Below are 12432 nucleotides of genomic sequence, written 5' to 3'. Positions count from 1 at the left end.
TGAGGTTCCGAGCCGCCGCGCCGCGGCGCATCAGCAGTCTGCATGGAGCTTCTATCTTAAGCCATTCTGGGCGGGAACCCCTTTTGGTGTTATATAGCATTATATGCTATATGCTTTAAAGCTATTGGGAAATAGCAGATCTATATATACAAGCTTGTGCATCTGCTATTCTTGAAAAGTTGAGAAAATTTAATATAGCGGCACATCTTTGAGTATATGAATTCATTCAGAGCGGACATTTCCAACTCAAGTCTTCGCTTCTGTGGGGGTCCCTGGAACAACATATTTTCAGATGGGGGTCGGCGGCCTATGTTACATATCGTTTTTGGGGTCCTTGACGTCAAGTATAGTTTGAGAACCACTGACCAACAGACTGTCATGACTTATAGAAGACATTTTGTAGAATCTATAGTCAGGTCCAGAGTGTAAAGTATAGGAGTGTACTGTGTAGCTTTGATCTCGCCGCAAAACGGGTGCCTGGTGGGCTATAGTACATTGCTCCTATGGCTCTGGAACTATATCCCATTGAGATAGAATGAGCACTTCCGCATTCCATTGTTACAATGGGAGTCAACGCTATAGTGTCGCCACTCTCTCAGACTCTCACTATATATTTCTCTGGTCAGGTCTAAATGGGTTAAGCTCTGAACACACTAGTGTGTGTGTGTGTGTGTGTGTGTGTGTGTGTGTGTGTGTGTGTGTGTGTGTGTGTGTGTGTGTGTGTGTGTGTGTGTGTGTGTGTGTGTGTGTGTGTGTGTGTGTGTGTGTGTGTGTGTGTCTGAACCGAACCGTACAGGACAGGAGGCCTGGACACGCCGTTCCTCCTAGACATGTAATAAAAACAACTTTAACAGACTATAACATTCTCTATACCAGTGGTTTTCAACTCTTTTCATATCAAGGCCCATTTATTTATTCGCCATTTGAGCCACGGAACCACCGTTTGATGAGATTTATATAGCCTCTCCAAAACGTTGAATATTTAGTTCGTCGGATAAGATTTTTGTTCACAATTCCATGAGTTGTTGATTTTGGTACCATTATAGGAGAGATAACAGGCAAACTTTGATCGAAATGAAACATATTTTACATTATTTAACTGTGATTTAGACTGTAAATGAAGTCATGCAAATGGACCCATAATGTCCATTTGGTTTCATTTTATGCTCTCAAGAGTTAAAGATCTTATTATAGGGTCCATTTGTGACCAAATTTGACTGAGAGACTGCCATTGGATTTCTTTTAATTTTCGTTTTGTCATGTCATATGAAAGCAGGGAAACATAGCTTCAAATTGACGTATATTGGTTGTTCGGTTTGACCCACCAGTTTTGGAGATATGGCTTATAGAGTGATGTGTTGCAGAAAACAGGCTTGAAAGGTTCACTTCTGTGGTCTCTAACATTACACCTAGCTCTGACACTTATTTCAGACATGCTCTAGTATGTGAAGAGTCTGCCTGTGCTATTAACTCATAGCTAACTCAAGCTGGTGAAAAGCTGGAATTTGCGCGATGGCAGTCTCTCAGTCAAATCTGGTCACATTTGGTTACCAACTCTCCATCATTTAGCTGCATGGGGACCACCTGGTACCCCCTCAAGGACCCCTGGTTGAAAACTACTGCTCTAATAGTATACTGTCTACAGTATGGTCTTCAATGAGTAGTGTATTGTTAACCGTTTCCTCGCCACGCTGGCCTCCCAGCGGACGTTTAAGCTGTGCACGCACACACAGACACACACACACACACACACACACACACACACACACACGCACGCACACACGCACACACACGCACACACACACATACACACGCGCGCTTCTGCGTGCCGTGTTTATCTCCTCCGCGCTAAGGCCTGGCCATTTCATCGCAGCACTTATACAGCCTATAAACGCCCCGGCAAATCACATTATACAGCCTTTAGCCTCTCTCAGCCCTTTTTCGCAGCTAAAGTATCGCTTGTCGCGCCGTAACCCACTTTGCGAGGTAAATTCACTTTGCCAGGTATATATATATATATACAGTCAGCGCTCAGCGGTGGGCCGAGAGTATAGAGGACGGCATGAGGAGAGAATATATATATATATATATATATAGAGAGGGGGCTGATGGGAAATGAATGTGTTTTATAGCACAGCGGTTTTCATTCAGAGTGCGGTCCTTCTACCCACAGCGTATATAGGGTCAAGTAGTTTAACTTCACTTTCATTCAATTCTTTTGAGCTTCTTCCCAATGCAAAAATGATGGTATATATGGTACTGTATATACTGTAGGTGTCAGGGTGGTTTTCTATAGTTGGACCCAAAAAGCAAAGAAATGAGACAAAAATCTCGACGTTGAAAACAGAGTTTATTTATTCCCTCCGGAAACGGGAGAGCAAACCCCGGCACACGTTGTGAACCGAACGGTAACACAGGATACAAAGAAGAAGTTAACCCGTTTTGGGCCAGAACCCCTTTTGGTGTTTTAAACATTATGTTATAATTTAAGCTATTGAAAAATAGCAGATCTACAAGCTCGTAGCGCGCCACCGTGTGGCGCGCTACGAGCTTGTATAGGTCTGCTATTTTTTGAAAAATCATGAACATGTGGTGCAAAGCTTTGAATATAATACTCTTTCAGAGCGAACGTTTTTTAACTCAAATCTTTGCTTCTGGGGAGGAGGTGGTCCCTGAAACAATACATTTTCAGATGGGGGTCAGCGGGCAATTTCATATATTTTTGGGGGTCCTTGACATGAAATATTGAGAGAACCACTGATATAGACACATGAGGTTTTTCAGGAAAAAAATACATTATAAAAAATAATAAATTTAATACATTTCGACTTCAGGCCTAAATGGGTTCCCCTATTGGTGTTTTAAAGCATATTACGTTATACTTTAGCTATTGAAAAAATGTGTAGGTCTGCTATTTTTGAAAAATCATGAAATCATGTGCCTCAAATCTTTGAATATATATATATTGTCAACATTTTAACTCAAATCTTTATGCTTCTGGGGGGCCCTTGAACAACATATTTTCAGATGGGGGACGGCGGCCAAATGTATTAGAACCACTTACAGTATTGAAACATGGGTTTTTAAAGAAAACTGTCAGGCTTTAGGAGACATTTTGTAGAATCGTCCTCAGGTCTAATAAATGGGTTTTAAAAACACACTGGGGACTAACAAGACACAGGTGAACTGAAGAGCAATCAACACAGGGAGTGGCTGGAACTAAACAGGACGCAGGTGAACTACACAAAGTGAACCGCTAACTGCAGACAAGACAGTAAACAACTACAAGAAGACGGCAAACACAACGCCATTGCTGCTACGACACAAGAGCACACCACTAAAACAAGATACTGACATGGAGATCCTGACTATTCTATAACAATATGTTCCAGTAATGTCCTGTTCTGTGTATACAGTTAAAGCCTGTCCTGACAGAGGAGGATCATATTGCAAGCGGCAAACACCCATGAGGATTCAAACAATTAAGGATTCAGCAAATATCTACGCCGCTGCGGTCAAGACTGAGCTTCAGGCAGCGCTACCCGTCGACCAGGGTCTACATTTCTCAATAAAAGGACCAACCGGCTCCAACCATGGATGATGTGAGTTACATGGTATATTAAAGAAGATACTCTGCTGTATCAAAGTTATGTTTTATTCATAAGTCCCGGGGATTGCGTCTCTATAAGACATTTTATTCAGTTAAATTAAATTAAATGAAAACCAAAACATATTAGGGGACCAGGGGTTCCTTGCATGGTTTATGGAAATCATATTTCTTTGTAAACCCCTGTGGTATATGTATGGTGACGTGTATAGTATGCAAAACTAATTGTGACTCAACGTCATTTAAGTTCAGCTAAATCAGATAAATGGGCTTTCTTGGGGATAACTCGGACTCGGACTGAATGTCCAGCCTTTCATGCTTCCTTTATTCTATATTATATATCTCCCATGAGAGGCTCAATCAGCCATGTTATCCCCCTCTAAAACGTTTACACTGAATAAGCTTTTCTGTCAAGCTTTATCAATTTACGTCCGTATAGTACAAAGAGTAAGCACATTAACGTCCTGAACGTGCACAAACTGAGCCATAACATAAACGTACAAAACAGTACACACCCCGATAACTGTGTTTACACTCATTTCTGCATTCACAGATAAGACTGAGATAGACGGTACTGTGTGCTGTCAAAGCTATAGTGACAGGCTCCCTGCTTACATGGGACTTTTGTTCTAGGGTGTTTGTGCCGTTTATTAATGTCAGTAAAAATGCCCCAATCTACCATAGATTGTCCCTACGGTATACGGACAGTACACAGCAGAGGTTCCCAACCACTGGTACTAGGAACGAATGAATGAATTGTATTTATATAGCACCTTTCCAAACATAAAGTTACAAAGTGCTTTATACAGACAGCAAATATAAAGGACATCAAAAACAACAAATCATTAAGACATCAGAAACATTCAACTTAAAAAAATGAACAGGGCATCAAGACAATTGAAAATACAATGTTAGCTAAAACACTTGACGTACAAATGGGTTTGTAAAAGCGTTTTAAAAGAAGACACTGACTCCGCTATAGCCTAAGGGCAGGGAGAAGGCCCATATCTGAGGTTGCGCACAGGATTATGGGGTTCCAGTAAGTCTGTTATATATCTGGGAGCTAGACCATTTAGGGATTTAAAGGTAATCAATAATATCTTAAAGGACAACTTTAGTTATTTTCAACCAAGGTTCATGTTATTAGAGAAAGTAAAAGGTGAGTGTCTTTTTTTTTTCATTTGCTGCTTTCTTTTGTTTTAGGGATTTTAGCTGTTTTTGACAGGGGGGCGGGGGCATTCGAGCATGGGGCTAAATATGCATTTCTTTACAACATGTTATAGCGATTTTTTTATTTATTCTTTACTATAGTCCTACTAGAACCCAAAAAATTACATTTGGCCACAAAAGATCATGGGATCTACTGAATGTGTCAAACTGCATATTGAGCACACAGTAGGCTACCTTCACAGTAGGCTACAGTAGGCTACCTTCACATTCAGTAGATCCTGTGATCTTCTGTGGCCAGGTGTAATTTCCTGGGGTCTAGTAGGACTATAGTAAATAATAAACAAAATTATTGCTATAAAATTAATTGCGTCCAAAACAGCTAAAATCCCTAAAATCTAATAACTAGCTAAAACGTGAATGGTTGAAAAAAACTAAAGTTGTCCTTTAAAATCAATTCTGTAGCTCACAGGGAGCCAGTGAAGTGCAGCCAGAATGGGTGTGACATGCTCAACGTTCCCTAGTGTCCAGTGAAGTGCAGCCAGAATGGGTGTGACATGCTCAACGTTCCCTAGTGTTTGCGAGGAGGCGAGCCGCAGAGTTCTGCACCACCACCATGGAGGCGAGATATGTTTGTTTTACTCATACCTGAATATAATGAGTTTTAGGCCTATAATACAGTAATCAAGACGTGATGATATAAAAGCATGCAGACGGTTTCCAGGTATTATGACAAAAAAGATTCGATTTTAGCTATGTTGGTATAGCAAGGCTGGACTATACTTTGGTGACTTGGGTGTTGTGTGTTAAGTTTGGGGGGCCGAATATGATGATTTATTGATTTCTGATGATTTTGATTAATTTAATTGTAAGAAATCCTGAGAGTACTAGTACCAGTATAGTGGTACTTGAGCCCCCCTCTGCTGGTACACAGAGGAGCCACCCAAAAAAGTGGAATTTAATATTTATATTACTACAGGTATAGTTCTTCTGACAAGGCAATTGGTTGAAATAGGATATCCAGCCGTGCTGAAAATGGCATGTTGACAGCACACCTACGTAGCCAATAGAAGATTTGAGAACGGATTAATCACCTTCGAAATATCATCAGTTGTGCTGATTAGTGATTTAGACAGAGTTTTGTCAGAGCAGCAGCATTGTTGGCTTATAGGAATGGAACAAAAAGGGAAGGTATTTTAACATCCGTTATTATGGTGGTACTTAATGGAGAGCCAACGATTTTCCGAGGTGGATAGCTTGTAGGTCTGCTATTTTAAAAAAAATCAAAGAACGACTGACAATAGAAACATAGCTTTTTCAGAAAACTGTCAGGATGTATAGAAGACATTTTTAGAATCTGATCTCGGGTCAGAATGGGTTAGAGGCAAAGGATTCCTGATGATGCCCCTATATGTGTACTATTGATAAAGCGCATGAAAAACAAAACTAAGTGAAAAAACATTTAGCCTACTCCTCCTCCTCCCTCCTCCCTCCTCCCTCCTCCCTCCTCCCTCCTCCTCCCTCCTCCCTCCTCCCTCCTCCTCCTCCTCCTCCTCCTCCTCCTCCTCCTCCTCCTCCCCTCCCCCTACTCCCCCTCCTCATCCCCCTCCTCCTCCTCGTCCCCCTCCTCCTCGCCCCCCTCCTCCTCCTCCTCCTCCTCCTTCCCGGCCTGCGTTGGCACACGGCTGTGCTTCCTGCCCTGCATCCCCCATCATGCTGTGCATGTTGTTTGAGTTGAGCGGCGCTCATGCAGGGCACACTGCAGGGCAGGTGTCTGACTGATCTCCACAGCCTATTTCCCCAGGCCGTTCATCACTGTCACAGCGGCCACAGCCACCCCCCCCCCCCCCCACACCCCCAATCCTATACCCGCCAACCTCACCCCTTCACCCTTAAGACCCCCCCCACCACCACCCCCCCATTCCCCTAAACCTCCAGCCTCCAGCAAACCAGCCCTCTTAAAGATTAACAGATCCGCCATAAGCTCTGCCTCAAACGTATAGCGGCCTCGCGTAACACACACGCGCACGCACACGCGCACACACACACACACACACACACACACACACACACACACACACACACACACACGAGCGCTCTTTGCTATCCACCGCTGACCTCATCACCTTCACTTTGTACTCCCCCATGGCGCCCCCCCCCCTTCGATCTAACCACAGCTTACTGCTCCTATCCCAGTCCGTCATCACAGACAAAGTATCCCGCTCCCTCTCTCTCCCGCGCGTGTGTGTGTGTGTGTGTGTGTGTGTGTGTGTGCCCGCCCGCGCCCCCCCCCCCCCCCCCCCCCGCCCCCCCTCCCTCACACGATACATTTGCAATTAATTTATTTTGCCATCGTTTCCTCTCTCCCCCGTGCCTCTCTCTCTCTCTCTCTCTCCTTCCCCTTGATCCGCACCAGCGGAGCGGTCTGGAACTGATTTTGACGTGTTAGCCGTAGCGTGCAGCTGCCAGCCTATTGCGGGACATTTTTGCACTCCCTGACATTTTATTACAAGCGAAAATATACCATATAACATAGACTGAGAAGGCAGAGGAGGAGGAGGAGGAGGAGGAGAGGAGGAGGAGAGGAGGAGGAGGAGGAGGAGGAGGAGAGGAGGAGGAGAGGAGGAGGAGGAGGAGGAGGAGGAGGAGGAGGAGGAGGAGAGGAAATAAATCATTTAACGCAGAGAGCCGGCGCATGTTTGCATAAAAAAGCTTTCGGTCGTAAACATGGAGGGGAAGTCGTGTGGTCTTTGTTTGTCGTCGATAGTCAACAAATAATTGGCTGGCCCGGTGGAGTCGATGTGAAATCGACGCGACGTGCAACGTCTCGGCAGACAGACTGAATACTTAACGATATTGCTTTTATGTTTTTCACTGCGAGGTCGGTTATGAGAATTAACGTGTCAGTTGTATATAGCTACTGTGTAGCACTATAGAGCTGTGAACCTGTTAAGGTGTGAAACTCTGAGGTTTAGCACGTGACGGGCCCTCCACCCTATAGTGTCAACTCTGCCCACACCTCGCCTCGCTTCCAAACAACCGCCCCTATACTCCCTCCACCCAGAACACATGCAGCCTGCAGGCCTGCAGCCTTCACTGGCCACCTCCACCCAGAACACATGCAGCCAGGCCTGCCTTCACTGGCCACCTCCACCCAGAACACATGCAGCCTGCAGGCCTGCAGCCTTCACTGGCCACCTCCACCCAGAACACATGCAGCCTGCAGGCCTGCAGCCTTCACTGGGCCACCTCCACCCAGAACACATGCAGCCTGCAGGCCTGCAGCCTTCACTGGGCCACCTCCACCCAGAACACATGCAGCCTGCAGGCCTGCAGCCTTCACTGGGCCACCTCCACCCAGAACACATGCAGCCTGCAGGCCTGCCTTCACTGGCCACCTCCACCCAGAACACATGCACCCTGCAGGCCTGCATGCCTTCACTGGCCACCTCCACCCAGAACACATGCAGCCAGGCCTGCAGCCTTCACTGGGCCACCTGCACCCAGAACACATGCAGCCCCTTTTGGTGTTTTAAACATTATGTTATAATTTAGCTATTGAAAAATAGCAGATCTACAAGCTCATAGCGTGGCACCGAGTGCCAAAAACTCCTAAAACTTGTAGGTCTGCTATTTTTGAAAAACAAAAACTTGTAGGTCTGCTATTTTTGAAAAATCGTGAAAATGTGCCTCGAATCTTTGAATATATATTATTACAGAGTGAACATTTGAACTCAAATCGTTGCTTCTGGGGAGGTCCCTGGAACAACATATTTTCAGATGGGGGGGGCGGAAGCATATTACATATAATTTGTGGGGTCCTTGACATGAAATATTGAGCACCACCGATACAGAAACATAAGGTTTTTCAGAAAACTGTCAGGATTTTGAAGACATTTTTTAAATTTCAACGTCAGGACTCAGGCCTAAATGGTTTAACTGATTAAATAAGGACGACGTGGTGCGCTACGAGCTTGTAGGTCTGCTATTTTTGAAAAATCGACAAACGGCTGACATAGAAACATAGCTTTTTCAGAAAAGAAGACATTTTCAGAATCTGAGGTCAGAATGAAAACTGCACTTGCAGGATGTAGATTAGAAGACATTTTTAGAATCTGATCTCAGGTCAGAATGGGTTAGTCACGTAGGCAGTCACGTAGGTAGGTATAAAAGGTGCGAGACCATTGAGAGCTTTATAGCGATACGATACGATTCGTATCACGATATGATTTTTCACGATATTCAAAAATATATCGATTTTTTTTTATTATTATTATTTTTTATTATTATTATTTTTTATTTAACTACATTGCAAAAGAAGTAGCATTACGTTTGACAGTGCAGAAACACAATTGCCTTCCTTGATGAGCATCAACGACCATCATCACCGGGGCACAGACACACACACACCCCTCTACAGTGCTCTACTACTGAAAGTGACTATATAATTTCTCTCCAGAAGCACTTGAATATGATGGAATGTATGACTAGAGCTCACAGTTCACATCACACACTAGCCCCCCTGAAAAAAAAGAAGAAAATAAAAAGGTTTTTTATTTTATTTTTGAAAATCGATTTTATTTTATTTCAATGAATCGATTCATATCGTCAGGATTAATATCGATATATATCGATATACGATATATCGTTGCATGCCTATATAAAAACAAGTAAAATAATGTTAAAGTTAATCCTAAAAACAACCGGAAGCCAATGCAGTGAAGCTAAAACTGGAGTACCATTATGTTCTCTCAACTTCGTTTTAGTTAAAACTCTGGCTGCCGCATTTTGGACAAGTTGTAATCTGTCAGTTGTTTTCTTTGGCAGTCCTGAAAAAAGAAAACAGTGCACTGCAGTAATCAAGCCGAGAAAAAACAAAGGCGTGGATCAGCGTTTTTTTGCATCGTCCAATATGACAAATATAGGCTCTGATTCGTGCAATATTTCTCCGGTGAAAAAAAGGCAATCTTGGTAACATGATTAATGTGTGAATTAAAATTCAATTCAGAATCAATAATGACCCCTACGTTCTTTACTGTACTGTTACTTTCTACAGTCAGGTTGCCACGTCTGCTTATTATTGATTATTTGTGCTCACTAGAGAACCGATTATGAGAACTTCTGTCTTATCCTCATTCAGCTGGAGAAAGTTCTCACTCATCCAGCATTTGATGCTATAGACAGACGGGTCAACAAATCAGCTCATATCACATTTTTAGGCACGTGGTTCTCAGATTTCCATCTGCAGGAAAACCAACTTTTTGCATGTGTGCACATTTGTGCACAGACGTGCACGTACAGCCGCTTCACTGCTTGCTCACACACGGAATGAGATGAGAATTTAAGGTCGTCATTTTGAACACATTTTAGCAAATGCATTAAATTCATAAATATAGCTTTGATTTAAACCTGTGTTTGTCAGCACAGACACACGTCGTATGCAGTGCGGTTTTGAGCATTTGCCAAAGTCAAAAGCATGTAGCGACAGATATTAGAAGAGATAGAGAGAGAGAGAGAGAGAGAGAGAGAGAGAGAGAGAGAGACGGAGAGTGATTCCTTCTCTACCATTTTATCTGCCTCGTCATCATCTTCATCGTCATTATCAGCCACAAGGCGTTTTCACACCCTATAGGTTTGGTGTGGTTATATCTAAAACCTTTCCCTTATACTTGGTTTCATTTTCTGACATGTGATGAAATCCCCACCCAAAGTGGGTTGTGGTAAATGCGATAAAGCTGCATTTCTATATATATAGTATATACCTGTAGTGTCTTTGGGAACCGTTTAAAGCATTATAATTTATATAGCTATTGAAAAATAGCAGATCTACAAGCTCACTCGGTGCCGCGCCGCAAGCTTGTATAGGTCTGCTATTTTTGAAGAATCGTGAAAATGTGGCCCAAATGTTTGAATATATATATATATCAGAGTGAACATCTTTAACTCAAATCTTTGTGTCTGGGGGTTAAGGGGAACCACCTGGAACTACATATTTTCAGATGGGGGGGTCGGCAGCCAATTACATTATATTTTTTGACATGAAAATGTTTGAGAATGACTGACATAGATGACATGATAGAAACATGAGGTTTTTTCAGAAAACTGTCAGGATTTAGAAGGCATTTGTAGAATCGTCCTCAGGTCGAAATGGGTTAAATGTGTGTATTGCATTTATACCCATTCATGATACATTACACACATTCACACAACGATGGCGGAGGCAACCATGCAAGGTTGAAACCATGCAAAAACCTTTCTCGATTTCAGTGACTTTCTCAAAGACACTTCGACATGAAGTGTTGTAACACATTGGTTGGTTGTAGGCTGGCTAGCACATATCAGACAATATTTTTTGAATATTATATTCACCCCAGCATTTTCATGCACGTGCATGGTGTGTGTGTGTTGTGTGCGTGTGTGCGTGCGTGTGTGCGTGCGTGCGTGCGTGCGTTTGTTTGTGCATGTAAATCCACAGTTGGTATACTGCTCACTTGGTGCAGAATGATATAATGCTTAGGCAATCGTATCGTATGATCATAATTGTGAACCATTGTCAAGATTTTAGAGGCCTTTGCAATCAATAAGTCTACTGTCTAATTCATATATAGCTTTCATTTCATTTGTAAAACAGCACAGACTCTATGTGTAGCGTGGTTTTGAACATTTGCCAAAGCCAAAAACCACAGAGATAAAGACAGAGAGAAGGAGACGGATTGCTTTTCTACCATTTTATCATCATTATCTTTATTGGCTACCATTCAATATATTATATGTACTTTCACAGCCCGCACATGATGCAGACTACGACAATGACAATTACGACCTGAGCCACGCCGGTGTAAGAAACGCATTTATTTTCATATAAAGTCCATCATGGCAAATGTATGACTGGTTACTCAAATCCATTGACCGTTTCATTTGTCCAAGTATGTGTGCGCGCTTGAAAATGTGAAACCGACCGGAACAAAATGACAAAAATACACAATGTAGTGAGCAACAAACAAGTTGAATTCCTCCGCCTGATTTACATCAGAATCTGAGCGCATCGATCATTGTCTCAAACGAACTGCATTCCTCCTTTTGTATAATCAGAAAACTCCCCTCCTTTTTGTAGTTGATTAGTCATTTCATTCATTTCTCATGTTGTGTTGGCTATTAAGTTATTATCTGGTGGGCGGTGATATAAGTGCTGCTAGAGATCTAAAGATTTGTGATGTAACGCACTCTGTGAATACGCAAGTGCTCATGTTTCTAGAATGCCATCGGTGGAGACAACCCTAGTAGTAGGCCTACACACTATGATTCTATCAGTGTATCGTCACGTACTTAATATACTGTTCGGGGAATGGAAAAGAGAATGTTAAATATTTATAAAAAACCCACGTTCAACCTGGCGTCTCTATTTTGGTCATTGGCATTATAGGTGGAAATTGTTTTGTCCAAAATAGTAAAAAAAATAAAGTTCACATTAGGACACTTTGTGATGTAGAAGTACTAGAATTTCGTGCGCGCTTCGCGCGCACTCATCCCAGAGCTACTTCGCCACGCACTATGGGAAGAAATAAATGGCGGGAGTTGACTCCACATGTAGTAACGGATGGGTTATTGGAAATGTACCATTGTTTTGTCCTGAATATTTCCACAGCCTAATTACTAAA

Source organism: Protomyctophum bolini, assembly GCF_963924005.1.
Source record: "Protomyctophum bolini genome assembly, chromosome: 15".
Taxonomy (NCBI): Eukaryota; Metazoa; Chordata; class Actinopteri; order Myctophiformes; family Myctophidae; genus Protomyctophum; species Protomyctophum bolini.
This window is presented reverse-complemented; position numbering follows the sequence as displayed.